The sequence below is a fragment of the Pristiophorus japonicus genome, chromosome 3, assembly GCF_044704955.1.
Source record: "Pristiophorus japonicus isolate sPriJap1 chromosome 3, sPriJap1.hap1, whole genome shotgun sequence".
Classification (NCBI taxonomy): domain Eukaryota; kingdom Metazoa; phylum Chordata; class Chondrichthyes; family Pristiophoridae; genus Pristiophorus; species Pristiophorus japonicus.
Window position 1 is genome coordinate 326,766,774 of NC_091979.1, and position 25,544 is coordinate 326,792,317.

The 25,544-nt window shown below is 43.3% G+C and overlaps 7 non-coding genes across 7 annotated transcripts; all 7 read left to right on the plus strand.

Annotated features, from left to right (window-relative positions):
* The first annotated feature begins 921 nt into the window (after window positions 1-921).
* On the plus strand, window positions 922-991 carry trnav-aac (transfer RNA valine (anticodon AAC)). The gene has a single exon. It is a non-coding gene; the product is annotated as a tRNA-Val (tRNA).
* Window positions 992-9,133: 8,142 nt separating this feature from the next.
* trnav-cac (transfer RNA valine (anticodon CAC)) lies at window positions 9,134-9,206 on the plus strand. Its single transcript has one exon. It is a non-coding gene; the product is annotated as a tRNA-Val (tRNA).
* A 2,671-nt stretch (window positions 9,207-11,877) lies between these two features.
* trnav-cac (transfer RNA valine (anticodon CAC)) lies at window positions 11,878-11,950 on the plus strand. The gene has a single exon. It is a non-coding gene; the product is annotated as a tRNA-Val (tRNA).
* A 2,672-nt stretch (window positions 11,951-14,622) lies between these two features.
* trnav-aac (transfer RNA valine (anticodon AAC)) lies at window positions 14,623-14,695 on the plus strand. Its single transcript has one exon. It is a non-coding gene; the product is annotated as a tRNA-Val (tRNA).
* A 2,674-nt stretch (window positions 14,696-17,369) lies between these two features.
* trnav-aac (transfer RNA valine (anticodon AAC)) lies at window positions 17,370-17,442 on the plus strand. The gene has a single exon. It is a non-coding gene; the product is annotated as a tRNA-Val (tRNA).
* A 2,673-nt stretch (window positions 17,443-20,115) lies between these two features.
* Window positions 20,116-20,188, plus strand: trnav-aac (transfer RNA valine (anticodon AAC)). The gene has a single exon. It is a non-coding gene; the product is annotated as a tRNA-Val (tRNA).
* A 2,677-nt stretch (window positions 20,189-22,865) lies between these two features.
* Window positions 22,866-22,935, plus strand: trnav-aac (transfer RNA valine (anticodon AAC)). The gene has a single exon. It is a non-coding gene; the product is annotated as a tRNA-Val (tRNA).
* Window positions 22,936-25,544: the final 2,609 nt, after the last annotated feature.

The following is a 25,544-nucleotide window of genomic DNA, read 5'->3' on the forward strand; positions in this document are numbered from 1 at the left end:
ATCCTGCCTTCATGGGAAAACATCGTTAATTGACTGATGATCTTCATTTGCACAACTAAAGAAATGTTATCTGAAGGAGAATCCTTAATTGAATAACTTATCTGTGCTCTGCACTTTACCTCTGAATCCATAAACCATTTTGGACACTTTGCTTCAGAAGTCTGCTTCAAAATGTTCATTGCTGGTAACATGTAGATGAGACGTTGGAAACAGTGAGATAGACTGCAGTGCAAGGGACTGGTTATTGTGGAACAGCAAAGAAAATATACATTCTGGAAGAATACCATCGAAAAGAAGTGTGGCCCCAACAGCCAAAAAGAAGATGAAGTGCTGAGCCCTTTTCAGCAAAAAATTATTTTTCAAACATTTCTCTGACCGAATCTTCACAAAAGAAAAATGATGCTTTTGAAGTCATTAAACCCGAATTTTCATGCACCGGAATCTTCTGAATCAGATGCCTCTCGTTGTGCCGACTGAATCCATGTCCCTTTCAATATTCTGCTGACATGCACACTATTAAATGTGCCACTAACTTATAGAATCAAAGCATGAGGGAATGGATGCAGCCCGTCGAGCCCATGCCAACTCTCAACAAGTCTCACTCCCCTGTCATTTACCCACAGCTGTGCAATTTTTTTCATTTGGAGACTTATCCAACTCCGTTTTGAAAGATAAGATTGAGTCTGACTCCACCGCCCTTTAGAGAAGTGTATTCCAGATTCTAACCACTTGCTGAGGAATGGCCACTCCTGATCCTATGTATAAAGGCAGAGAAACACGGGATCAATTCCTGCCACACTCACAACCTTGCTAAATATAGCACCGTAATTCGATTCTCGTGACACAAGCTCCAGAAGTGTAGTCCAGCTGTTGAGGTTAAAGCTCTGGTTATGTTCCCAACGATGTTACTGCACCAGCGTTTCCGTAGTGTAGTGGTTATCACGTTCGCCTAACACGCGAAAGGTCCCCGGTTCGAAACCGGGCTGAACATTATGCAAACGTGTTCAATTAATTATAAGATACAATTAAATCATTCAGATTAGTTGTTCAATGTTAACAGAGTGCAGTGTCTCACGATGCTGTTCCATTTGCTGATTTCTCTCTGCAGTTCTGTTCACACTCAAATTCTACACAGTGTCTCTCACTCCCTCCCGTTTCCAGCCCTGACGCTGGAGAAACCATATCTCAAAGCTGCACATTCCGTGCATTCAGGTCAGCTGTGAGAGATTATTAAAGGATCCTGCCACGCCACCACGCTTCACAACAGAAAATTAAAGCCACAAACAAACCCATCGACTAATCGCTCTTCCTCAGCTCCAGAGTGAGTGAGGGCGGGACAAGCCCTAACTTCCGCTCCCACACTCTCCAATCAGCCGCTGCCGGCGGAAAGCGGAGAATGCAGCATCAAACAGCGGTTTACTGCCCTTCACTGGGCTGCAAAATGCCACCGTTCCAGACAACGCTCCCCGTGCTCCGAACAGCAGCCTCATAAGATGCTTCATCTCAGCTTCCTGAGTTCGAGCCCCAACTTGCACGAACACTTCTTCACTGGAAACACCATTAATTATCTGATTGCCACGTTTTGCATCATGAAAGTGATCCTAACCGATAATTATATAATCATAGAGGTTCACAGCATGGAAAGAGTCATTTACGCCCATAGTATCTGCACCGGCCAACAAATGCCCAGTTTTAGGTGTGTACCCCTGCACCTTATTGCATTTCATGTGCACATCTAAGAACTGGTTAAATGTGGTGAGGGTTTCTGCCTGCACCACACTTTTAGGCAGTGAGTTTGAGACCCCCACAAACATCTGCATGCAGAATGTTCACTTCAAATCCCCTTTAACCCTTACACTAATTACTTTTAAATTATGCAGCCTGGTTGTTGACCACTCCACTATGTGAAATAGACCCTTTTAATCAACAATATCTAGGCCCCTCCTACTTTTATACACCTCAATGCGGTCGCCCATCAGCCTCCTCTGTTCCAAGGAAAACAAACCCATCCTATCCAATCTGTCCTCATAGCAAAGTTGCTCCACTCCCGGCAACATCTACGTAAATCTCCTCTGTACCCTCTCCAGCGTATTCACGTTCTTCCTTCAATGCGGTGACCAGAACTGCACGCAGAACTCCAGCTGTGGCCTAACCACTATTTTATACAGTTCTAGCATAACCCACTTGCTGTTCTGTTCCTTGCTTCTGCCAATAAATGCAACCATTCCATATGAATTCTTAATCAACTTTTCCAACTGGTCAGCGACCTTCAGGGATCTGTGGACAAGCAATCCCAGTTACCTTTGTTCCTCTACACTTCTCAATGTCATACCAGTTGATGTGTATTCCCTTTCCTTGTTTGCCCTCCACAAATGCGCGATCTCTCATTTTCCACTGCTCTACCACCTTATCAGTTGATTGTTATCTTCCTGGAGTCTCCAGCTTTCTTCTTCATTATCAACCACACTGCCTATTTTAATAACACCTGAAAACTTCGGAATCATAACATCTATATTCAAGTTTAGATCATTGATAAATACCATAAAAAGCAATGGATCTGGCACTGAAAACTGTGGAACCCCACTGGAAACATCCTTCCAGTCACAAAAACACCCATCAAACATTAGCCTTTGCTTCCTGCCTCTGAGCCAAATTTGGATCCAATTTGCCACTTCGCCCTGAATAACATGGGCTTTTACTTAGAAAATGCATAATCATTAAATGTTATCCTGCCTTCATGGGAAAACATCATTAATTGACTGATGATCTTCATTTGCACAACTAAAGAAATGTTAACTGAAGGAGAGTCCTTAATTGAATAAGTTATCTGTGCTCTGCACTTTACCTCTGAATCCATAAACCATTTTGGACACTGTGCTTTAGAAGTCTGTTTCAAAATGTTCCTTGCTGGTAACATGTACATGGGACGTTGGAAACAATGAGATAGACTGTAGTGCAAGGGACTGGTTATTGTGAAACAGCAAAGAAAATATACAATCTGGAAGAATACCATCGAAAAGAAGTGTGGCCCTAACAGCCAAAAAGAAGATGAAGGGCTGAGCCCTTTTCAGCAAAAAATGCTTTTCCCAAACATTTCTCTGACCGAATCTTCACAAAACAAAAATTATGCTTTTAAAGTCATTAAACCCGAATTTTCGTGCACCCGAATCTTCTGAATCAGATGCCTCTCGTTGTGCCGACTGAATCCATGTCCCTTTCAATATGCTGCTGACATGCACACTATTAAATGTGCCACAACTTATAGAATCAAAGAATAAGGGAATGGTTGCAGCCCGTCGAGCCCATGCCAACTCTCAACAAGTCTCACTCCCCTGTCATTTACCCAAAGCTGTGCAATTTCTTTCATTCGGATACTTATCCAACTCGGTTTGAAAGATAAGATTGAGTCTGACTCCACCGCCCTTTAGAGCAGTGTATTCAAGATTCTAACCACTTGCTGAGGAATGGCCACTCCTGTTCCCATGTATAAAGGCAGAGAAACACGCGATCAATTCCTGCCACACTCACAACCTTGCTAAATATAGCACCGTCATTCTATTATCGTGACACAAGCTCCAAAAGTGTAGTCCAGCTGTTGAGGTTAAAGCTCTGGTTATGTTCCCCACGGTGTTTCTGCCACAGCGTTTCCGTAGTGTAGTGGTTATCACGTTCGCGTCACACGTGAAAGGTCCCAGGTTCGAAACCGGGCGGACACATTATGCAAACGTGTTCAATTTATGATTAGATAAAATTAAATCATTCATATTAGTGGTTCAATAATAACAGAGTGCAGTGTCTCACGATGCTGTTCCATTTGCTGATTTCTCTCTGCAGTTCTGTACACACTCAACTTCTGCACAGTGTCTCTCACTCCCTCCCGTTTCCAGCCCTGACGCTGGAGAAACCATATCTCAAAGCTGCACATTCCGTGCATTCAGGTCAGCTGTGACAGATTATTAAAGGATCCTGCCACGCCACCACGCTTCACAACAGAAAATTAAAGCCACAAACAAACCCATCGACTAATCGCTCTTCCCCAGCTCCAGAGTGAGTGAGGGCGGGACAAGCCCTAACTTCCGCTCCCACACTCTCCAATCAGTGGCTGCCGGTGGAGAGCGGAGAATGCAACATCAAACAGCGGTTTACCACCCTTCACTGGGCTGCAAAATGCCACCGTCCGAGAAAACGCTCCCCGTACACCAAACAGCAGCCTCATAAGATGCTTCATCTCAACTTCCTGAGTTCGAGCCCCAGCTTGCACGAACACTTCTTCACTGGAAACACCATTAATTATCTGATTGCCACGTTTTGCATCATGAAAGTAATCCTAACCGATAATTATATAATCATAGATGTTTACAGCATGGAAGGAGTCATTTAAGCCCATCGTATCTGCACCGGCCAACAAATGCCCAGTTTTAGGTGAGTACCCATTCATCTTATTGCATTTAATGTGCACATCTAAGAACTTGTTAAATGTGGTGAGGGTTTCTGCCTGCACCACACTTTCAGGCAGTGAGTTTGAGACCCCCACAAACATCTGCTTGCAGAATGTTCACTTCAAATCCCCTTTAACCCTTACACTAATTACTTTGAAATTATGCAGCCTGGTTGTTGACCACTCCACTATGTGAAATAGACCCTTTTAATCAACAATATCTAGGCCCCTCCTATTTTTATACATCTCAATGCTGTCGCCCATCAGCCTCCTGTGTTCCAAGGAAAACAAACCCATCCTGTCCAATCTGTCCTCATAGCAATGTTGCTCCACTCCCGGCAACATCTACGTAAATCTCCTCTGTACCCTCTCCAGCGTATTCACGTTCTTCCTTCAATGCGGTGACCAGAACTGCACGCAGTACTCCAGCTGTGGCCTAACCAGAATTTTATACAGTTCTAGCATAACCCACTTGCTGTTCTGTTCCTTGCTTCTGCCAATAAATGCAACCATTCCATATGACTTCTTAACCAACTTTTCCAACTGGCCAGCTACCTTCAGGGTTCTGTGGACAAGCAATCCCAGTTATCTTTGTTCCTCTGCACTTCTCAATGTCATACCAGTTGAATTGTATTCCCTTTCCTTGTTAGCCCTCCACAAATGCGTGATCTCTCACATCTCTGGATTAAATTCCATTTGCCACTGCTCTAACCCCTTATCAGTTGATTGATATCTTCCTGGAGTCTCCAGCTTTCTTCTTCATTATAAACCACACTGCCTATTTTAATAACACCTGAAAACTTCGTCATCATAACACCTATATTCAAGTTTAGATCATTGATAAATACCATAAAAGCAATGGATCTGGCACTGAAAACTGTGGAACTCCACTGGAAACATCCTTCCAGTCACAAAAACACCCATCAAACATTACCCTTTGCTTCCTGCCTCTGAGCCAAATTTGGATCCAATTTGCCACTTCGCCCTGAATCACATGGGCTTTTACTTAGAAAATGCATAATCATTAAATGTTATCCTGCCTTCATGGGAAAACATCATTAATTGACTGATGATCTTCATTTGCACAACTAAAGAAATGTTAACTGAAGGAGAGTCCTTAATTGAATAACTTATCTGTGCTCTGCACTTTACCTCTGAATCCATAAACCATTTTGGACACTGTGCTTTAGAAGTCTGTTTCAAAATGTTCCTTGCTGGTAACATTTACATGGGACGTTGGAAACAGTGAGACAGACTGTAGTGCAAGGGATTGGTTATTGTGAAACAGCAAAGAAAATATCCATCTCGAAGAATACCATCGAAAAGAAATGTTGACCTAACAGCCAAAAAGAAGATGAAGTGCTGAGCCCTTTTCAACAAAAAATTCTTTTCCGAAACATTTCTCTGTCCGAATCTTCACAAAACAAAAATGATGCTTTTAAAGTCATTAAACCCGAATTTTCGTGCACCCGAATCTTCTGAATCAGATGCCTCTCGTTGTGCCGACTGAATCCATGTCCCTTTCAATATTCTGCTGACATGCACACTATTAAATGTGCCACTAACTTATAGAATCAAAGAATAAGGGAATGGTTGCAGCCCGTCGAGCCCATGCCAACTCTCAACAAGTCTCACTCCCCTGTCATTTACCCACAGCTGTGCAATTTTTTTCATTCGGATACTAATCCAACTCCGTTTTGAAAGATAAGATTGAGTCTGACTCCACCGCCCTTTAGAGCAGTGTATTCCAGATTCTAACCACCTGCTGAGGAATGGCCACTCCTGTTCCTATGGAAAAAGGCAGAGAAACACGGGATCAATTCCTGCCACACTCAGAACCTTGCTAAATTTCGCACCGTCATTCTATTCTCGTGACACAAGCTCCAGAAGTGTAGTCCAGCTGTTGAGGTTAAAGCTCTGGTTAAGTTCCCCACTGTCTTTCTGCCACAGCGTTTCTGTAGTGTAGTGCTTATCACATTCGCCTAACACGCGCAAGATTCCCGGTCCGAAACCGGGCGGAAACATTATGCAAACGTGTTCAATTAATGATTAGATAAAATTAAATCATTCATATTAGTGGTTCAATATTAACAGAGTGCAGTGTCTCACGATGCTGTTCCATTTGCTGATTTCTCTCTGCAGTTCTGTACACTCTCAAATTCTACACAGTGTCTCTCACTCCCTCCCGTTTCCAGCCCTGACGCTGGAGAAACCATATCTCAAAGCTGCACATTCCGTGCATTCAGGTCAGCTGTGAGAGATTATTAAAGGATCCTGCCATGCTGCCACGCTTCACAACAGAAAATTAAAGCCACAAACATACCCATCGACTAATCACTATTCCCCAGCTCCAGAGTGAGTGAGTGCGGGACAAGCCCTAACTTCCGCTCCAACACTCTCCAATCAGCCGCTGCCGGCGGAAAGCGGAAAATGCAGCATCAAACAGCGGTTTGCCGCCCTTCATTGGGCTGCAAAATGCCACCGTTCGAGACAACGCTCCCCGTACACCGAACAGCAGCCTCATAAGATGCTTCATCTCACCTTCCTGAGTTCGAGCCCCAGCTTGCACGAACACTTCTTCACTGGAAACACCATTAATTATCTGATTGCCACGTTTTGCATCATGAAAGTAATCCTAACCGATAATTTCTAATCATAGAGGTTTACAGCTTGGAAGGAGTCATTTAAGCCCATTGTATCTGCACCGGCCAACAAATGCCCAGTTTGAGGCGTGTACCCCTGCACCTTATTGCATTTCATGTGCACATCTAAGAACTTGTTAAATGTGGTGATGGTTTCTGCCTGCACCACACTTTCAGGCAGTGAGTTGAGACCCTCACAAACATCTGCTTGCAGAATGTTCACTTCAAATCCCCTTTAACCCTTACACTAATTACTTTTAAATTATGCAGCCTGGTTGTTGACCACTCCACTCTGTGAAATAGAACCTTTCAATCTACAATATCTAGGCCCCTCCTATTTTTATAAACCTCAATGCTGTCGCCCATCAGCCTCCTCTGTTCCAAGGAAAACAAACCCATCCTATCCAATCTGTCCTCATAGCAAAGTTGCTCCACTCCCGGCAACATCTACGTAAATCTCCTCTGTACCCTCTCCAGCGTATTCACGTCCTTCCTTCAATGCGGTGACTAGAACTGCACGCAGTACTCCAGCTGTGGCCGAACCAGAATTTTATACAGTTCTAGCATAACCCACTTGCTGTTCTGTTCCTTGCTTCTGCCAATAAAGGCTACCATTCCATATGACTTCTTAACCAACTTTTCCAACTGGCCAGCTACATTCAGGGATTTGTGGACAAGCAATCCCAGTTACCTTTGTTCCTCTACACTTCTCAATGTCATACCAGTTGATGTGTATTCCCTTTCCTTGTTAGCCCTCCACAAATGCGCTATCACTCACATCTCTGGATTAAATTCCATTTGCCACTGCTCTACCCCCTTATCAGTTGATTGATATCTTCCTGGAGTCTCCAGCTTTCTTCTTCATTATCAACCCACTGCCTATTTTAATAACACCTGAAAACTTCGAAATCATAACACCTATATTCAAGTTTAGATCATTGATAAATACCATAAAAAGCAATGGATCTGGCTCTGAAAACTGCGGAACCCCACTGGAATCATCCTTCCAGTCACAAAAACACCCATCAAACATTACCCTTTGCTAACTGCCTCTGAGCAAAATTTGGATCCAATATGCCGCTTCGCCCTGAATCACATGGGCATTTACTTAGAAAATGCATAATCATTAAATGTTATCCTGCCTTCATGGGAAAACATCATTAATTGACTGATGATCTTCATTTGCACAACTAAAGAAATGTTAACTGAAGGAGAGTCCTTAATTGAATAACTTATCTGTGCTCTGCACTTTACCTCTGAATCCATAAACCATATTGGACAGTGTGCTTTAGAAGTCTGCTTCAAAATGTTCCTTGCTGGTAACATGTACATGGGACGTTGGAAACAGTGAGATAGACTGTAGTGCAAGGGACTGGTTATTGTGAAACAGCAAAGAAAATATACATTCTGGAAGAATACCATCGAAAAGAAGTGTGACCCGAACAGCCAAAAAGAAGATGAAGTGCTGAGCCCTTTTCAGCATAAAATTCTTTTCCCAAACATTTTTCTGACCGAATCTTCACAAAACAAAAATGATGCTTTTAAAGTCATTAAACCCGAATTTTCGTGCACCCAAATCTTCTGAATCAGATGCCTCTCGTTGTGCCGACTGAATCCATGTCCCTCTCAATATTCTGCTGACATGCACACTATTAAATGTGCCACTAACTTATACAATCAAAGAATAAGGGAATGGTTGCAGCCCGTCGAGCCCATGCCAACTCTCAGCAAGTCTCACTCCCCTGTCATTTACACACAGCTGTGCAATTTTTTTCATTCGGATACTTATCCAACTCGTTTTGAAAGATAAGAATGAGTCTGACTCCACCGCCCTTTAGAGCAGTGTATTCCAGATTTTAACCACTTGCTGAGGAATGGCCACTCCTGTTCCTATGTATAAAGGCAGAGAAACACGGGATCAATTCCTGCCACACTCACAACCTTGCTAAATATAGCACCGTCATTCTATTCTCGTGACACAAGCTCCATAAGTGTAGTCCAGCTGTTGAGGTTAAAGGTCTGGTTATGTTCCCAACAATGCTACTGCCACAGCGTTTCCGTAGTGTAGTGGTTATCACGTTCGCCTCACACGCGAAAGGTCCCCGGTTCGAAACCGGGCGGAAACATTATGCAAACGTGTTCAATTAATGATAAGATAAAATTAAATCATTCATATTAGTGGTTCAATGGTAACAGAGTGCAGTGTCTCACGATGCTGTTCCATTTGCTGATTTCTCTCTACAGTTCTGTTCACACTCAAATTCTTCACAGTGTCTCTCACTCCCTCCCGTTTCCAGCCCTGACGCTGGAGAAACCATATCTCAAAGCTTCACATTCCGTGCATTCAGGTCAGCTGTGAGCTTTTATTAAAGGATCCTGCCACGCCACCACGCTTCACAACAGAAAATTAAAGCCACAAACAAACCCATCGACTAATCGCTCTTCCCCAGCTCCAGAATGAGTGAGGGAGGGACAAGCCCTAACTTCCGCTCCCAGACTCTCCAATCAGCCGCTGCCGGCGGAAAGCGGAGAATGCAGCATCAAACAGCGGTTTACCGCCCTTCACTGGGCTGCAAAATGCCACCGTTCGAGACAACGCTCCCCGTACACCGAACAGCAACCTCATAAGATGCTTCATCTCAGCTTCCTGAGTTCGAGCCCCAGCTTGCACGAACACTTCTTCACTGGAAACACCATTAATTATCTGATGCCACGTTTTGCATCATGAAAGTAATCCTAACCGATAATTATATAATCATAGAGGTTTACAGCATGGAAGGAGTCATTTAAGCCCATCGTATCTGCACCGGCCAACAAATGCCCAGTTTTAGGTGTGTCCCCCTGCACCTTATTGCATTTCATGTGCACATCTCAGAACTTGTTAAATGTGGTGAGGGTTTCTGCCTGCACCACACTTTCAGGCAGTGAGTTTGAGACCCCCACAAACATCTGCATGCAGAATGTTCACTTCAAATGCCCTTCAACCCTAACACTAATTACTTTGAAATTATGCAGCCTGGTTGTTGACCACTCCACTATGTGAAATAGACCCTTTTAAACAACAATATCTAGGCCCTTCCTATTTTTATACACCTCAATACTGTCGCCCATCAGCCTCCTCTGTTCCAAGGAAAACAAACCCATCCTATCCAATCTGTCCTCATAGCAAAGTTGCTCCACTGCCGGCAACAACTACGTAAAGCTCCTCTGTACCCTCTCCAGCGTATTCACGTCCTTCCTTCAATGCGGTGACTAGAACTGCACGCAGTACTCCAGCTGTGGCCTAACCAGAATTTTATACAGTTCTAGCATAAACCACTTGCTGTTCTGTTCCTTGCTTCTGCCAATAAATGCAACCATTCCATATGACTTCTTAACCAACTTTTCCAACTGGCCAGCTACCTTCAGGGATCTGTGGACAAGCAATCCCAGTTACATTTGTTCCTCTACACTTCTCAATGTCATACCAGTTGATGTGTATTCCCTTTCCTTGTTAGCCCTCCACAAATGCGCGATCTCTCACATCTCTGGATTAAATTCCATTTGCAACTGCTCTACCCCCTTATCAGTTGATTGATATCTTCCTGTAGTCTCCAGCTTTCTTCTTCATTATCAACCCACTGCCTATTTTAAAAACACCTGAAAACTTCGTGATCATAACACCTATAATCAAGTTTAGATCATTGATAAATACCATAAAAGCAATGGATCTGGCACTGAAAACTGTGGAACACCACTGGAAACATCCTTCCAGTCACAAAATCACCCATCAAACATTACCCTTTGCTTCCTGCCTCTGAGCCAAATTTGGATCCAATTTGCCACTTCGCCCTGAATCACATGGGCTTTTACTTAGAAAATGCATAATCATTAAATGTTATCCTGCCTTCATGGGAAAACATCATTAATTGACTGATGATCTTCATTTGCACAACTAAAGAAATGTTAACTGAAGGAGAGTCCTTAATTGAATAACTTATCTGTGCTCTGCACTTTACCTCTGAATCCATAAACCATATTGGACAGTGTGCTTTAGAAGTCTGCTTCAAAATGTTCCTTGCTGGTAACATGTACATGGGACGTTGGAAACAGTGAGATAGACTGTAGTGCAAGGGACTGGTTATTGTGAAACAGCAAAGAAAATATACAGTCTGGAAGAATACCATCGAAAAGAAGTGTGACCCTAACAGCCAAAAAGAAGATGAAGTGCTGAGCCCTTTTCAGCAAAAAATTCTTTTCCCAAACATTTTTCTGACCGAATCTTCACAAAACAAAAATGATGCTTTTAAAGTCATTAAACCCGAATTTTCGTGCACCCAAATCTTCTGAATCAGATGCCTCTCGTTGTGCCGACTGAATCCATGTCCCTTTCAATATTCTGCTGACATGCACACTATTAAATGTGCCACTAACTTATACAATCAAAGAATAAGGGAATGGTTGCAGCCCGTCGAGCCCATGCCAACTCTCAACAAGTCTCACTCCCCTGTCATTTACACACAGCTGTGCAATTTTTTTCATTCGGATACTTATCCAACTCGTTTTGAAAGATAAGAATGAGTCTGACTCCACCGCCCTTTAGAGCAGTGTATTCCAGATTTTAACCACTTGCTGAGGAATGGCCACTCCTGTTCCTATGTATAAAGGCAGAGAAACACGGGATCAATTCCTGCCACACTCACAACCATGCTAAATTTCGCACCGTCATTCTATTCTCGTGACACAAGCTCCATAAGTGTAGTCCAGCTGTTGAGGTTAAAGCTCTGGTTATGTTCCCAACAATGCTACTGCCACAGCATTTCTGTAGCGTAGTGGTTATCACGTTCGCTTCACACGCGAAAGGTCCCGGGTTCGAAACCGGGCGGAAACATTATGCAAACGTGTTCAATTAATGATTAGATAAAATTAAACCATTCATATTAGTGGTTCAATATTAACAGAGTGCAGTGTCTCACGATGCTGGTCCATTTGCTGATTTCTCTCTGCAGTTCTGTTCACATTCAAATTCTACACAGTGTCTCTCACTCCCTCCCGTTTACAGCCCTGACGCTGGAGAAACCAGATCTCAAAGCTGCACATTCCTTGCATTCAGGTCAGCTGTGAGAGATTATTAAAGGATGCTGCCACGCCACCACGCTTCACAACAGAAAATTAAAGCCACAAACAAACCCATCGACTAATCGCTCTTCCTCAGCTCCAGAGTGAGTGAGGGCGGGACAAGCCCTAACTTCCGCTTCCACACTCTCCAATCAGCCGCTGCCGGCGGAAAGCGGAGAATGCAGCATCAAACAGCGGTTTACCGCCCTTCACTTGGCTGCAAAATGCCAACGTTCCAGACAACGCTCCCCGTGCTCTGAACAGCAGCCTTATAAGATGCTTCATCTCAGCTTCCTGAGTTCGAGCCCCAGCTTGCACGAACACTTCTTCACTGGAAACAGCATTAATTATCTGATTGCCACGTTTTGCATCATGAAAGTAATCCTAACCGATAATTATATAACCATGGAGGTTTACAGCATGGAAGGAGTCATTTACGCCCATCGTATCTGCACCGGCCAAAAAATGCCCAGTTTTAGGTGTGTACCCCTGCACCTTATTGCATTTCATGTGCACATCTACGAACTGGTTAAATGTGGTGAGGGTTTCTGCCTGCACCACACTTTCAGGCAGTGAGTTTGAGACCCCCACAAACATCTGCATGCAGAATGTTCACTTCAAATCCCCTTTAACCCTTACACTAATTACTTTAAAATTATGCAGCCTGGTTGTTGACCACTGCACTATGTGAAATAGACCCTTTTAATCAACAATATCTAGGCGTCTCCTATTTTTATACACCTCAATGCGGTCGCCCTTCAGCCTCCTCTGTTCCAAGGAAAACAAACCCATCCTATCCAATCTGTCCTCATAGCAAAGTTGCTCCACTCCCGGCAACATCTACGTAAATCTCCTCTGTACCCTCTCCAGCGTATTCACGTTCTTCCTTCAGTGCGGTGACCAGAACTGCACGCAGTACTCCAGCTGTGGCCTAACCAGAATTTTATACAGTTCTAGCATAACCCACTTGCTGTTCTGTTCCTTGCTTCTGCCAATAAATGCAACCATTCCATATGACTTCTTAATCAACTTTTCCAACTGGTCAGCTGCCTTCAGGGATCTGTGGACAAGCAATCCCAGTTACCTTTGTTCCTCTACACTTCTCAATGTCATACCAGTTGATGTGTATTCCCTTTCCTTGTTAGCCCTCCACAAATGCGCGATCTCTCACATCTCTGGATTAAATTCAATTTGCCACTGCTCTACCCCCTTATCAGTTGATTGATATCTTCCTGGAGTCTCCAGCTTTCTTCTTCATTATCAACCACACTGCCTATTTTAATAACACCTGAAAACTTCGTAAGCATAACACCTATATTCAAGTTTAGATCATTGATAAATACCATAAAAAGCAATGGATCTGGCACTGAAAACTGTGGAACCCCACTGGAAACATCCTTCCAGTCACAAAAACACCCATCAAACATTACCGTTTGCTTCCTGCCTCTGAGCCAAATTTGGATCCAATTTGCCACTTCGCCCTGAATCACATGGGCTTTTACTTAGAAAATGCATAATCATTAAATGTTATCCTGCCTTTGTGGGAAAACATCATTAATTGACTGATGATGTTCATTTGCACAACTAAAGAAATGTTAACTGAAGGAGAATCCTTAATTGAATAACTTATCTGTGCTCTGCACTTTAGCTCTGAATCCATAAACCATTTTGGACACTGTGCTTTAGAAGTCTGCTTCAAAATGTTCATTGCTGGTAACATGTACATGAGACGTTGGAAACAGTGAGATAGACTGTAGTGCAAGGGACTGGTTATTGTGAAACAGCAAAGAAAATATACATTCTGGAAGAATACCATCGAAAAGAAGTGTGGCCCTAACAGCCAAAAAGAAGATAAAGTGCTGAGCCCTTTTCAGCAAAAAATTATTTTTCAAACATTTCTCTGACCGAATCTTCATAAAAGAAAAATGATGCTTTTAAAGTCATTAAACCCGAATTTTCGTGCACCCGAATCTTCTGAATCAGATGCCTCTCGTTGTGTCGACTGAATCCATGTCCCTTTCAATATTCTGCTGACATGCACACTATTAAATGTGCCACTAACTTATAGAATCAAAGAATAACGGAATGGATGCAGCCCGTCGAGCCCATGCCAACTCTCAACAAGTCTCACTCCCCTGTCATTTACCCACAGCTGTGCAATTTTTTTCATTCGGATACTTATCCAACTCCGTTTTGAAAGATAAGATTGAGTCTGACTCCACCGCCCTTTAGAGAAGTATATTCCAGATTCTAACCACTTGCTGAGGAATGGCCACTCCTGTTCCTATGTATAAAGCCAGAGAAACACGGGATCAATTCCTGCCACACTCACAACCTTGCAATATCGCACCGTTATTCGATTCTCGTGACACAAGCTCCAGAAGTGTAGTCCAGCTGTTGAGGTTAAAGCTCTGGTTATGTTCCCAACGATGTTATTGCACCAGCGTTTCCGTAGTGTAGTGGTTATCACGTTCGCCTAACACGCGAAAGGTCCCCGGTTCAAAACCTGGCGGAAACATTATGCAAACGTGTTCAATTAATGATAAGATAAAATTAAATCATTCATATTGGTGGTTCAATGTTAACAGAGTGCAGTGTCTCACGATGCTGTTCCATTTGCTGATTTCTCTCTACAGTTCTGTTCACACTCAAATTCTACACAGTGTCTCTCACTCCCTCCCGCTTCCAGCCCTGACGCTGGAGAAACCATATCTCAAAGCTGCACATTCCGTGCATTCAGGTCAGCTGTGAGAGATTATTGAAGGATCCTGCCACGCCACCACGCTTCACAACAGAAAATTAAAGCCACAAACAAACCCATCGACTAATCGCTCTTCCTCAGCTCCAGAGTGAGTGAGGGCGGGACAAGCCCTAACTTCCGCTCCCACACTCTCCAATCAGCCGCTGCCGGCGGAAAGCGGAGAATGCAGCATCAAACAGCGGTTTACCGCCCTTCACTGGGCTGCAAAATGCCACCGTTCCAGACAACGCTCCCCGTGCTCCGAACAGCAGCCTCATAAGATGCTTCATCTCAGCTTCCTGAGTTCGAGCCCCAGCTTGCACGAACACTTCTTCACTGGAAACAGCATTAATTATCTGATTGCCACGTTTTGCATCATGAAAGTAATCCTAACCGATAATTATATAATCATAGAGGTTTACAGCATGGAAGGAGTCATTTACGCCCAACGTATCTGCACCGGCCAACAAATGCCCAGTTTTAGGTGTGTCCCCCTGCACCTTATTGCATTTCATGTGCACATCTAAGAACTTGTTAAATGTGGTGAGGGTTTCTGCCTGCACCACACTTTCAGGCAGTGAGTTTGAAACCACCACAAACATCTGCATGCAGAATGTTCACTTCAAATCCCCTTTAACCCTTACACTAATTACTTTTAAATTATGCAGCCTGGTTGTTGACCACTCCACTATGTGAAATAGACCCTTTTAATCAACAATATCTAGGCCTTTCCTATTTTTATACACCTCAATGCGGTCGCCCATCAGCCTCCTCTGTTCCAAGGAAAACAAACCCATCCTATCCAATCTGTCCTCATAGCAATGTTGCTCCACTCCCGGCAACATCTACGTAAATCTCCTCTGTACCCTCTCCAGCGTATTCACGTTCTTCCTTCAATGCGGTGACCAGAACTGCACGCAGTACTCCAGCTGTGGCCTAACCAGAATTTTATACAGTTCTAGCACAACCCACTTGCTGCTCTGTTCCTTGCTTCTGCCAATAAATGCAATCATTCCATATGACTTCTTAATCAACTTTTCCAACTGGTCAGCTCCTTTCAGGGATCTGTGGACAAGCAATCCCAGTTACCTTTGTTCCTCTACACTTCTCAATGTCATACCAGTTGATGTGTATTCCCTTTCGTTGTTAGCCCTCCACAAATGCGCGATCTCTCACATCTCTGGATTAAATTCAATTTGCCACTGCACTACCCACTTATCAGTTGATTGATATCTTCCTGGAGTCTCCAGCTTTCTTCTTCATTATCAACCACACTGCCTATTTTAATAACACCTGAAAACTTCGTAATCATAACACCTATATTCAAGTTTAGATCATTGATAAATACCATAAGAAGCAATGGATCTGGCACTGAAAACTGTGGAACCCCACTGGAAACATCCTTCCAGTCACAAAAACACCCATCAAACATTACCCTTTGCTTCCTGCCTCTGAGCCAAATTTGGATCCAACTTGCCACTTCGCCTTGAATCACATGGGCTTTTACTTAGAAAATGCATAATCATTAAATGTTATCCTGCCTTCATGGGAAAACATCATTAATTGACTTATGATCTTCATTTGCACAACTAAAGAAATGTTAACTGAAGGAGAATCCTTAATTGAATAACTTATCTGTGCTCTGCACTTTACCTCTGAATCCATAAACCATTTTGGACACTGTGCTTTAGAAGTCTGCTTCAAAATGTTCATTGCTGGTAACATGTATATGAGACGTTGGAAACAGTGAGATAGACTGCAGTGCAAGGGACTGGTTATTGTGAAACAGCAAAGAAAATATACATTCTGGAAGAATACCATCGAAAAGAAGTGTGGCCCTAACAGCCAAAAAGAAGATGAAGTGCTGAGCCCTTTTCAGCAAAAAATTCTTTTTCAAACATTTCTCTGACCGAATCTTCACAAAAGAAAAATGATGCTTTTAAAGTCATTAAACCCGAATTTTCATGCACCGGAATCTTCTGAATCAGATGCCTCTCGTTGTGCCGACTGAATCCATGTCCCTTTCAATATTCTGCTGACATGCACACTATTAAATGTGCCACTAACTTATAGAATCAAAGCATGAGGGAATGGATGCAGCCCGTCGAGCCCATGCCAACTCTCAACAAGTCTCACTCCCCTGTCATTTACCCACAGCTGTACAATTTTTTTCATTCGGATACTTATCCAACTCCGTTTTGAAAGATAAGATTGAGTCTGACTCCACCGCCCTTTAGAGAAGTGTATTCCAGATTCTAACCACTTGCTGAGGAATGGCCACTCCTGTTCCTATGTATAAAGGCAGATAAACACGTGATCAATTCCTGCCACACTCACAACCTTGCTAAATATAGCACCGTCATTCTGTTCTCGTGACACAAGCTCCAGAAGTGTCGTCCAGCTGTTGAGGTTAAAGCTCTGGTTATGTTCCCAACAATGTTACTGCCACAGCGTTTCCGTAGTGTAGTGGTTATCACGTTCGCCTAACACGCGAAAGGTCCCCGGTTCGAAACCGGGCGGAAACATTATGCAAACGTGTTCAATTCATGATAAGATAAAATTAAATCATTCATATTAGTGGTTCAATGTTAACAGAGTGCAGTGTCTCACGATGCTGTTCCATTTGCTGATTTCTCTCTGCAGTTCTGTTCACACTCAAATTCTACACAGTGTCTCTCACTCCCTCCCGTTTCCAGCCCTGACGCTGGAGAAACCATATCTCAAAGCTGCACATTCCGTGCATTCAGGTCAGCTGTGAGAGATTATTAAAGGATCCTGCCACGCCACCACGCTTCACAACAGAAAATTAAAGCCACAAACAAACCCATCGACTAATCGCTCTTCCCCAGCTCCAGAGTGAGTGAGGGCGGAACAAGCCCTAACTTCCGCTCCCACACTCTCCAATCAGCCGCTGCCGGCGGAAAGCGGAGAATGCAGCATCAAACAGCGGTTTACCGCCCTTCACTGGGCTTCAAAATGCCACCGTTCGAGACAACGCTCCACCTGCTCCGAACAACAGCCTCACAAGATGCTTGATCTTAGCTTCCTGAGTTCGAGCCCCAGCTTGCACGAACACTTCTTCACTGGAAACACCATTAATTATCTGATTGCCACGTTTTGCATCATGAAAGTAATCCTAACCGATAATTATATAATCATAGAGGTTTACAGCATGGAAGGAGTCATTTAAGCCCATCGTATCTGCACCGGCCAACAAATGCCCAGTTTTAGGTGTGTACCCCTGCACCTTATTGCATTTCATGTGCACATCTAAGAACTGGTTAAATGTGGTGAGGGTTTCTGCCTGCACCACACTTTCAGGCAGTGAGTTTGAGACCCCCACAAACATCTGCATGCAGAATGTTCACTTCAAATCCCCTTTAACCCTTACACTAATTACTTTTAAATTATGCAGCCTGGTTGTTGACCACTCCACTATGTGAAATAGACCCTTTTAATCAACAATATCTAGGCCCCTCCTATTTTTATACACCTCAATGCTGTCGCCCATCAGCCTCCTCTGTTCCAAGGAAAACAAACCCATCCTATTCAATCTGTCCTCATAGCAAAGTTGCTCCACTCCCGGCAACATCTACGTAAATCTCCTCTGTACCCTCTCCAGCGTATGCACGTTCTTCCTTCAATGCGGTGACCAGAACTGCACGCAGAACTCCAGCTGTGGCCTAACCAGAATTTAATACAGTTCTAGCATAACCCACTTGCTGTTCTGTTCCTTGCTTCTGCAATAAATGCAACCATTCCATATGAATTCTTAATAAACTTTTCCAACTGGTCAGCTACCTTCAGGGATCTGTGGACAAGCAATCCCAGTTACCTTTTTTCCTCTACACTTCTCAATGTCATACCAGTTGATGTGTATTCCCTTTCCTTGTTAGCCCTCCACAAATGCGCGATCTCTCACATCTCTGGATTAAATTCAGTTTGCCACTGCTCTACCCCCTTATCAGTTGATTGATATCTTCCTGGAGTCTCCAGCTTTCTTCTTCATTATCAACCACACTGCCTATTTTAATAACACCTGAAAACTTCGTAATCATAACACCTATATTCAAGTTTAGATCATTGATAAATACCATAAAAAGCAATGGATCTGGCACTGAAAACTGTGGAACCACACTGGAAACATCCTTCCAGTCACAAAAACACCCATCAAACATTACCGTTTGCTTCCTGCCTCTGAGCCAAATTTGGATCCAATTTGCCACTTCGCCCTGAATCACATGGGCTTTTACTTAGAAAATGCATAATCATTAAATGTTATCCTGCCTTCATGGGAAAACATCATTAATTGACTGATGATCTTCATTTGCACAACTAAAGAAATGTTAACTGAAGGAGAATCCTTAATTGAATAACTTATCTGTGCTCTGCACTTTACCTCTGAATCCATAAACCATTTTGGACACTGTGCTTTAGAAGTCTGCTTCAAAATGTTCATTGCTGGTAACATGTATACGAGACGTTGGAAACAGTGAGATAGACTGCAGTGCAAGGGACTGGTTATTGTGAAACAGCAAAGAAAATATACATTCTGGAAGAATACCATCGAAAAGAAGTGTGGCCCTAACAGCCAAAAAGAAGATGAAGTGCTGAGCCCTTTTCAGCAAAAAATTCTTTTTCAAACATTTCTCTGACAGAATCTTCACAAAAGAAAAATGATGCTTTTAAAGTCATTAAACCCGAATTTTCATGCACCGGAATCTTCTGAATCAGATGCCTCTCGTTGTGCCGACTGAATCCATGTCCCTTTCAATATTCTGCTGACATGCACACTATTAAATGTGCCACTAACTTATAGAATCAAAGCATAAGGGAATGGATGCAGCCCGTCGAGCCCATGCCAACTCTCAACAAGTCTCACTCCCCTGTCTTTTACCCACAGCTGTGCAATTTTTTTCATTCGGATACTTATCCAACTCCGTTTTGAAAGATAAGATTGAGTCTGACTCCACCGCCCTTTAGAGAAGTGTATTCCAGATTCTAACCACTTGCTGAGGCATGACCACTCCTGTTCCTATGTATAAAGGCAGAGAAACACGGGATCAATTCCTGCCACACTCACAACCTTGCTAAATATAGCACCGTCATTCTATTCTCGTGACACAAGCTCCAGAAGTGTCGTCCAGCTGTTGAGGTTAAAGCTCTGGTTATGTTCCCAACAGTCTTAATGCCACAGCGTTTCCGTAGTGTAGTGGTTATCACGTTCACCTAACACGCGAAAAGTCCCCGGTTCGAAACCGGGCGGAAACATTATGCAAACGTGTTCAATTCATGATAAGATAAAATTAAATCATTCATATTAGTGGTTCAATGTTAACAGAGTGCAGTGTCTCACGATGCTGTTCCATTTGCTGATTTCTCTCTGCAGTTCTGTTCACACTCAAATTCTACACAGTGTCTCTCACTCCCTCCCGTTTCCAATCCTGACGCTGGAGAAACCATATCTCAAAGCTGCACATTCCGTGCATTCAGGTCAGCTGTGAGAGATTATTAAAGGATCCTGCCACGCCACCACGCTTCACAACAGAAAATTAAAGCCACAAACAAACCCATCGACTAATCGCTCTTCCTCAGCTCCAGAGTGAGTGAGGGCGGGACAAGCCCTAACTTCCGCTCCCACACTCTCCAATCAGCCGCTGCCGGCGGAAAGCGGAGAATGCAGCATCAAACAGCGGTTTACCGCCCTTCACTGGGCTGCAAAATGCCACCGTTCCAGACAACGCTCCCCGTGCTCCGAACAGCAGCCTCATAAGATGCTTCATCTCAGCTTCCTGAGTTCGAGCCCCAGCTTGCACGAACACTTCTTCACTAGAAACAGCATTAATTATCTGATTGCCACGTTTTGCATCATGAAAGTAATCCTAACCGATAATTATATAATCATAGAGGTTTACAGCATGGAAAGAGTCATTTACGCCCATCGTATCTGCACCGGCCAACAAATGCCCAGTTTTAGGTGTGTACCCCTGCACCTTATTGCATTTCATGTGCACATCTACGAACTGGTTAAATGTGGTGAGGGTTTCTGCCTGCACCACACTTTCAGGCAGTGAGTTTGAGACCCCCACAAACATCTGCATGCAGAATGTTCACTTCAAATCCCCTTTAACCCTTACACTAATTACTTTTAAATTATGCAGCCTGGTTGTTGACCACTCCACTGTGTGAAATAGACCCTTTTAATCAACAATATCTAGGCCCCTCCTATTTTTATACACCTCAATGCGGTCGCCCATCAGCTTCCTCTGTTCCAAGGAAAACAAACCCATCCTATCCAATCTGTCCTCATAGCAAAGTTGCTCCACTCCCGGCAACATCTACGTAAATCTCCTCTGTACCCTCTCCAGCGTATTCACGTTCTTCCTTCAATGCGGTGACCAGAACTGCACGCAGAACTCTAGCTGTGGCCTAACCAGAATTTTATACAGTTCGAGCATAACCCACTTGCTGTTCTGTTCCTTGCTTCTGCCAATAAATGCAACCATTCCATATGAATTCTTAATCAACTTTACCAACTGGTCAGCTACCTTCAGGGATCTGATAACAAGCAATCCCAGTTACCTTTGTTCCTCTACACTTCTCAATGTCATACCAGTTGATGTGTATTCCCTTTCCTTGTTAGCCCTCCACAAATGCGCGATCTCTCACATCTCTGGATTAAATTCAGTTTGCCACTGCTCTACCCCCTTATCAGTTGATTGATATCTTCCTGGAGTCTCCAGCTTTCTTCTTCATTATCAACCACACTGCCTATTTTAATAACACCTGAAAACTTCGTAATCATAACACCTATATTCAAGTTTAGATCATTGATAAATACCATAAAAAGCAATGGATCTGGCACTGAAAACTGTGGAACCACACAGGAAACATCCTTCCAGTCACAAAAACACCCATCAAACATTACCCTTTGCTTCCTGCCTCTGAGCCAAATTTGGATCCAATTTGCAACTTCGCCCTGAATCACATGGGCTTTTACTTTGAAAATGCATAATCATTAAATGTTATCCTGCCTTCATGGGAAAACATCGTTAATTGACTGATGATCTTCATTTGCACAACTAAAGAAATGTTATCTGAAGGAGAATCCTTAATTGAATAACTTATCTGTGCTCTGCACTTTACCTCTGAATCCATAAACCATTTTGGACACTTTGCTTCAGAAGTCTGCTTCAAAATGTTCATTGCTGGTAACATGTAGATGAGACGTTGGAAACAGTGAGATAGACTGCAGTGCAAGGGACTGGTTATTGTGGAACAGCAAAGAAAATATACATTCTGGAAGAATACCATCGAAAAGAAGTGTGGCCCCAACAGCCAAAAAGAAGATGAAGTGCTGAGCCCTTTTCAGCAAAAAATTATTTTTCAAACATTTCTCTGACCGAATCTTCACAAAAGAAAAATGATGCTTTTGAAGTCATTAAACCCGAATTTTCATGCACCGGAATCTTCTGAATCAGATGCCTCTCGTTGTGCCGACTGAATCCATGTCCCTTTCAATATTCTGCTGACATGCACACTATTAAATGTGCCACTAACTTATAGAATCAAAGCATGAGGGAATGGATGCAGCCCGTCGAGCCCATGCCAACTCTCAACAAGTCTCACTCCCCTGTCATTTACCCACAGCTGTGCAATTTTTTTCATTTGGAGACTTATCCAACTCCGTTTTGAAAGATAAGATTGAGTCTGACTCCACCGCCCTTTAGAGAAGTGTATTCCAGATTCTAACCACTTGCTGAGGAATGGCCACTCCTGATCCTATGTATAAAGGCAGAGAAACACGGGATCAATTCCTGCCACACTCACAACCTTGCTAAATATAGCACCGTAATTCGATTCTCGTGACACAAGCTCCAGAAGTGTAGTCCAGCTGTTGAGGTTAAAGCTCTGGTTATGTTCCCAACGATGTTACTGCACCAGCGTTTCCGTAGTGTAGTGGTTATCACGTTCGCCTAACACGCGAAAGGTCCCCGGTTCGAAACCGGGCTGAACATTATGCAAACGTGTTCAATTAATTATAAGATACAATTAAATCATTCAGATTAGTTGTTCAATGTTAACAGAGTGCAGTGTCTCACGATGCTGTTCCATTTGCTGATTTCTCTCTGCAGTTCTGTTCACACTCAAATTCTACACAGTGTCTCTCACTCCCTCCCGTTTCCAGCCCTGACGCTGGAGAAACCATATCTCAAAGCTGCACATTCCGTGCATTCAGGTCAGCTGTGAGAGATTATTAAAGGATCCTGCCACGCCACCACGCTTCACAACAGAAAATTAAAGCCACAAACAAACCCATCGACTAATCGCTCTTCCTCAGCTCCAGAGTGAGTGAGGGCGGGACAAGCCCTAACTTCCGCTCCCACACTCTCCAATCAGCCGCTGCCGGCGGAAAGCGGAGAATGCAGCATCAAACAGCGGTTTACTGCCCTTCACTGGGCTGCAAAATGCCACCGTTCCAGACAACGCTCCCCGTGCTCCGAACAGCAGCCTCATAAGATGCTTCATCTCAGCTTCCTGAGTTCGAGCCCCAACTTGCACGAACACTTCTTCACTGGAAACACCATTAATTATCTGATTGCCACGTTTTGCATCATGAAAGTGATCCTAACCGATAATTATATAATCATAGAGGTTCACAGCATGGAAAGAGTCATTTACGCCCATAGTATCTGCACCGGCCAACAAATGCCCAGTTTTAGGTGTGTACCCCTGCACCTTATTGCATTTCATGTGCACATCTAAGAACTGGTTAAATGTGGTGAGGGTTTCTGCCTGCACCACACTTTTAGGCAGTGAGTTTGAGACCCCCACAAACATCTGCATGCAGAATGTTCACTTCAAATCCCCTTTAACCCTTACACTAATTACTTTTAAATTATGCAGCCTGGTTGTTGACCACTCCACTATGTGAAATAGACCCTTTTAATCAACAATATCTAGGCCCCTCCTACTTTTATACACCTCAATGCGGTCGCCCATCAGCCTCCTCTGTTCCAAGGAAAACAAACCCATCCTATCCAATCTGTCCTCATAGCAAAGTTGCTCCACTCCCGGCAACATCTACGTAAATCTCCTCTGTACCCTCTCCAGCGTATTCACGTTCTTCCTTCAATGCGGTGACCAGAACTGCACGCAGAACTCCAGCTGTGGCCTAACCACTATTTTATACAGTTCTAGCATAACCCACTTGCTGTTCTGTTCCTTGCTTCTGCCAATAAATGCAACCATTCCATATGAATTCTTAATCAACTTTTCCAACTGGTCAGCGACCTTCAGGGATCTGTGGACAAGCAATCCCAGTTACCTTTGTTCCTCTACACTTCTCAATGTCATACCAGTTGATGTGTATTCCCTTTCCTTGTTTGCCCTCCACAAATGCGCGATCTCTCATTTTCCACTGCTCTACCACCTTATCAGTTGATTGTTATCTTCCTGGAGTCTCCAGCTTTCTTCTTCATTATCAACCACACTGCCTATTTTAATAACACCTGAAAACTTCGGAATCATAACATCTATATTCAAGTTTAGATCATTGATAAATACCATAAAAAGCAATGGATCTGGCACTGAAAACTGTGGAACCCCACTGGAAACATCCTTCCAGTCACAAAAACACCCATCAAACATTAGCCTTTGCTTCCTGCCTCTGAGCCAAATTTGGATCCAATTTGCCACTTCGCCCTGAATAACATGGGCTTTTACTTAGAAAATGCATAATCATTAAATGTTATCCTGCCTTCATGGGAAAACATCATTAATTGACTGATGATCTTCATTTGCACAACTAAAGAAATGTTAACTGAAGGAGAGTCCTTAATTGAATAAGTTATCTGTGCTCTGCACTTTACCTCTGAATCCATAAACCATTTTGGACACTGTGCTTTAGAAGTCTGTTTCAAAATGTTCCTTGCTGGTAACATGTACATGGGACGTTGGAAACAATGAGATAGACTGTAGTGCAAGGGACTGGTTATTGTGAAACAGCAAAGAAAATATACAATCTGGAAGAATACCATCGAAAAGAAGTGTGGCCCTAACAGCCAAAAAGAAGATGAAGGGCTGAGCCCTTTTCAGCAAAAAATGCTTTTCCCAAACATTTCTCTGACCGAATCTTCACAAAACAAAAATTATGCTTTTAAAGTCATTAAACCCGAATTTTCGTGCACCCGAATCTTCTGAATCAGATGCCTCTCGTTGTGCCGACTGAATCCATGTCCCTTTCAATATGCTGCTGACATGCACACTATTAAATGTGCCACAACTTATAGAATCAAAGAATAAGGGAATGGTTGCAGCCCGTCGAGCCCATGCCAACTCTCAACAAGTCTCACTCCCCTGTCATTTACCCAAAGCTGTGCAATTTCTTTCATTCGGATACTTATCCAACTCGGTTTGAAAGATAAGATTGAGTCTGACTCCACCGCCCTTTAGAGCAGTGTATTCAAGATTCTAACCACTTGCTGAGGAATGGCCACTCCTGTTCCCATGTATAAAGGCAGAGAAACACGCGATCAATTCCTGCCACACTCACAACCTTGCTAAATATAGCACCGTCATTCTATTATCGTGACACAAGCTCCAAAAGTGTAGTCCAGCTGTTGAG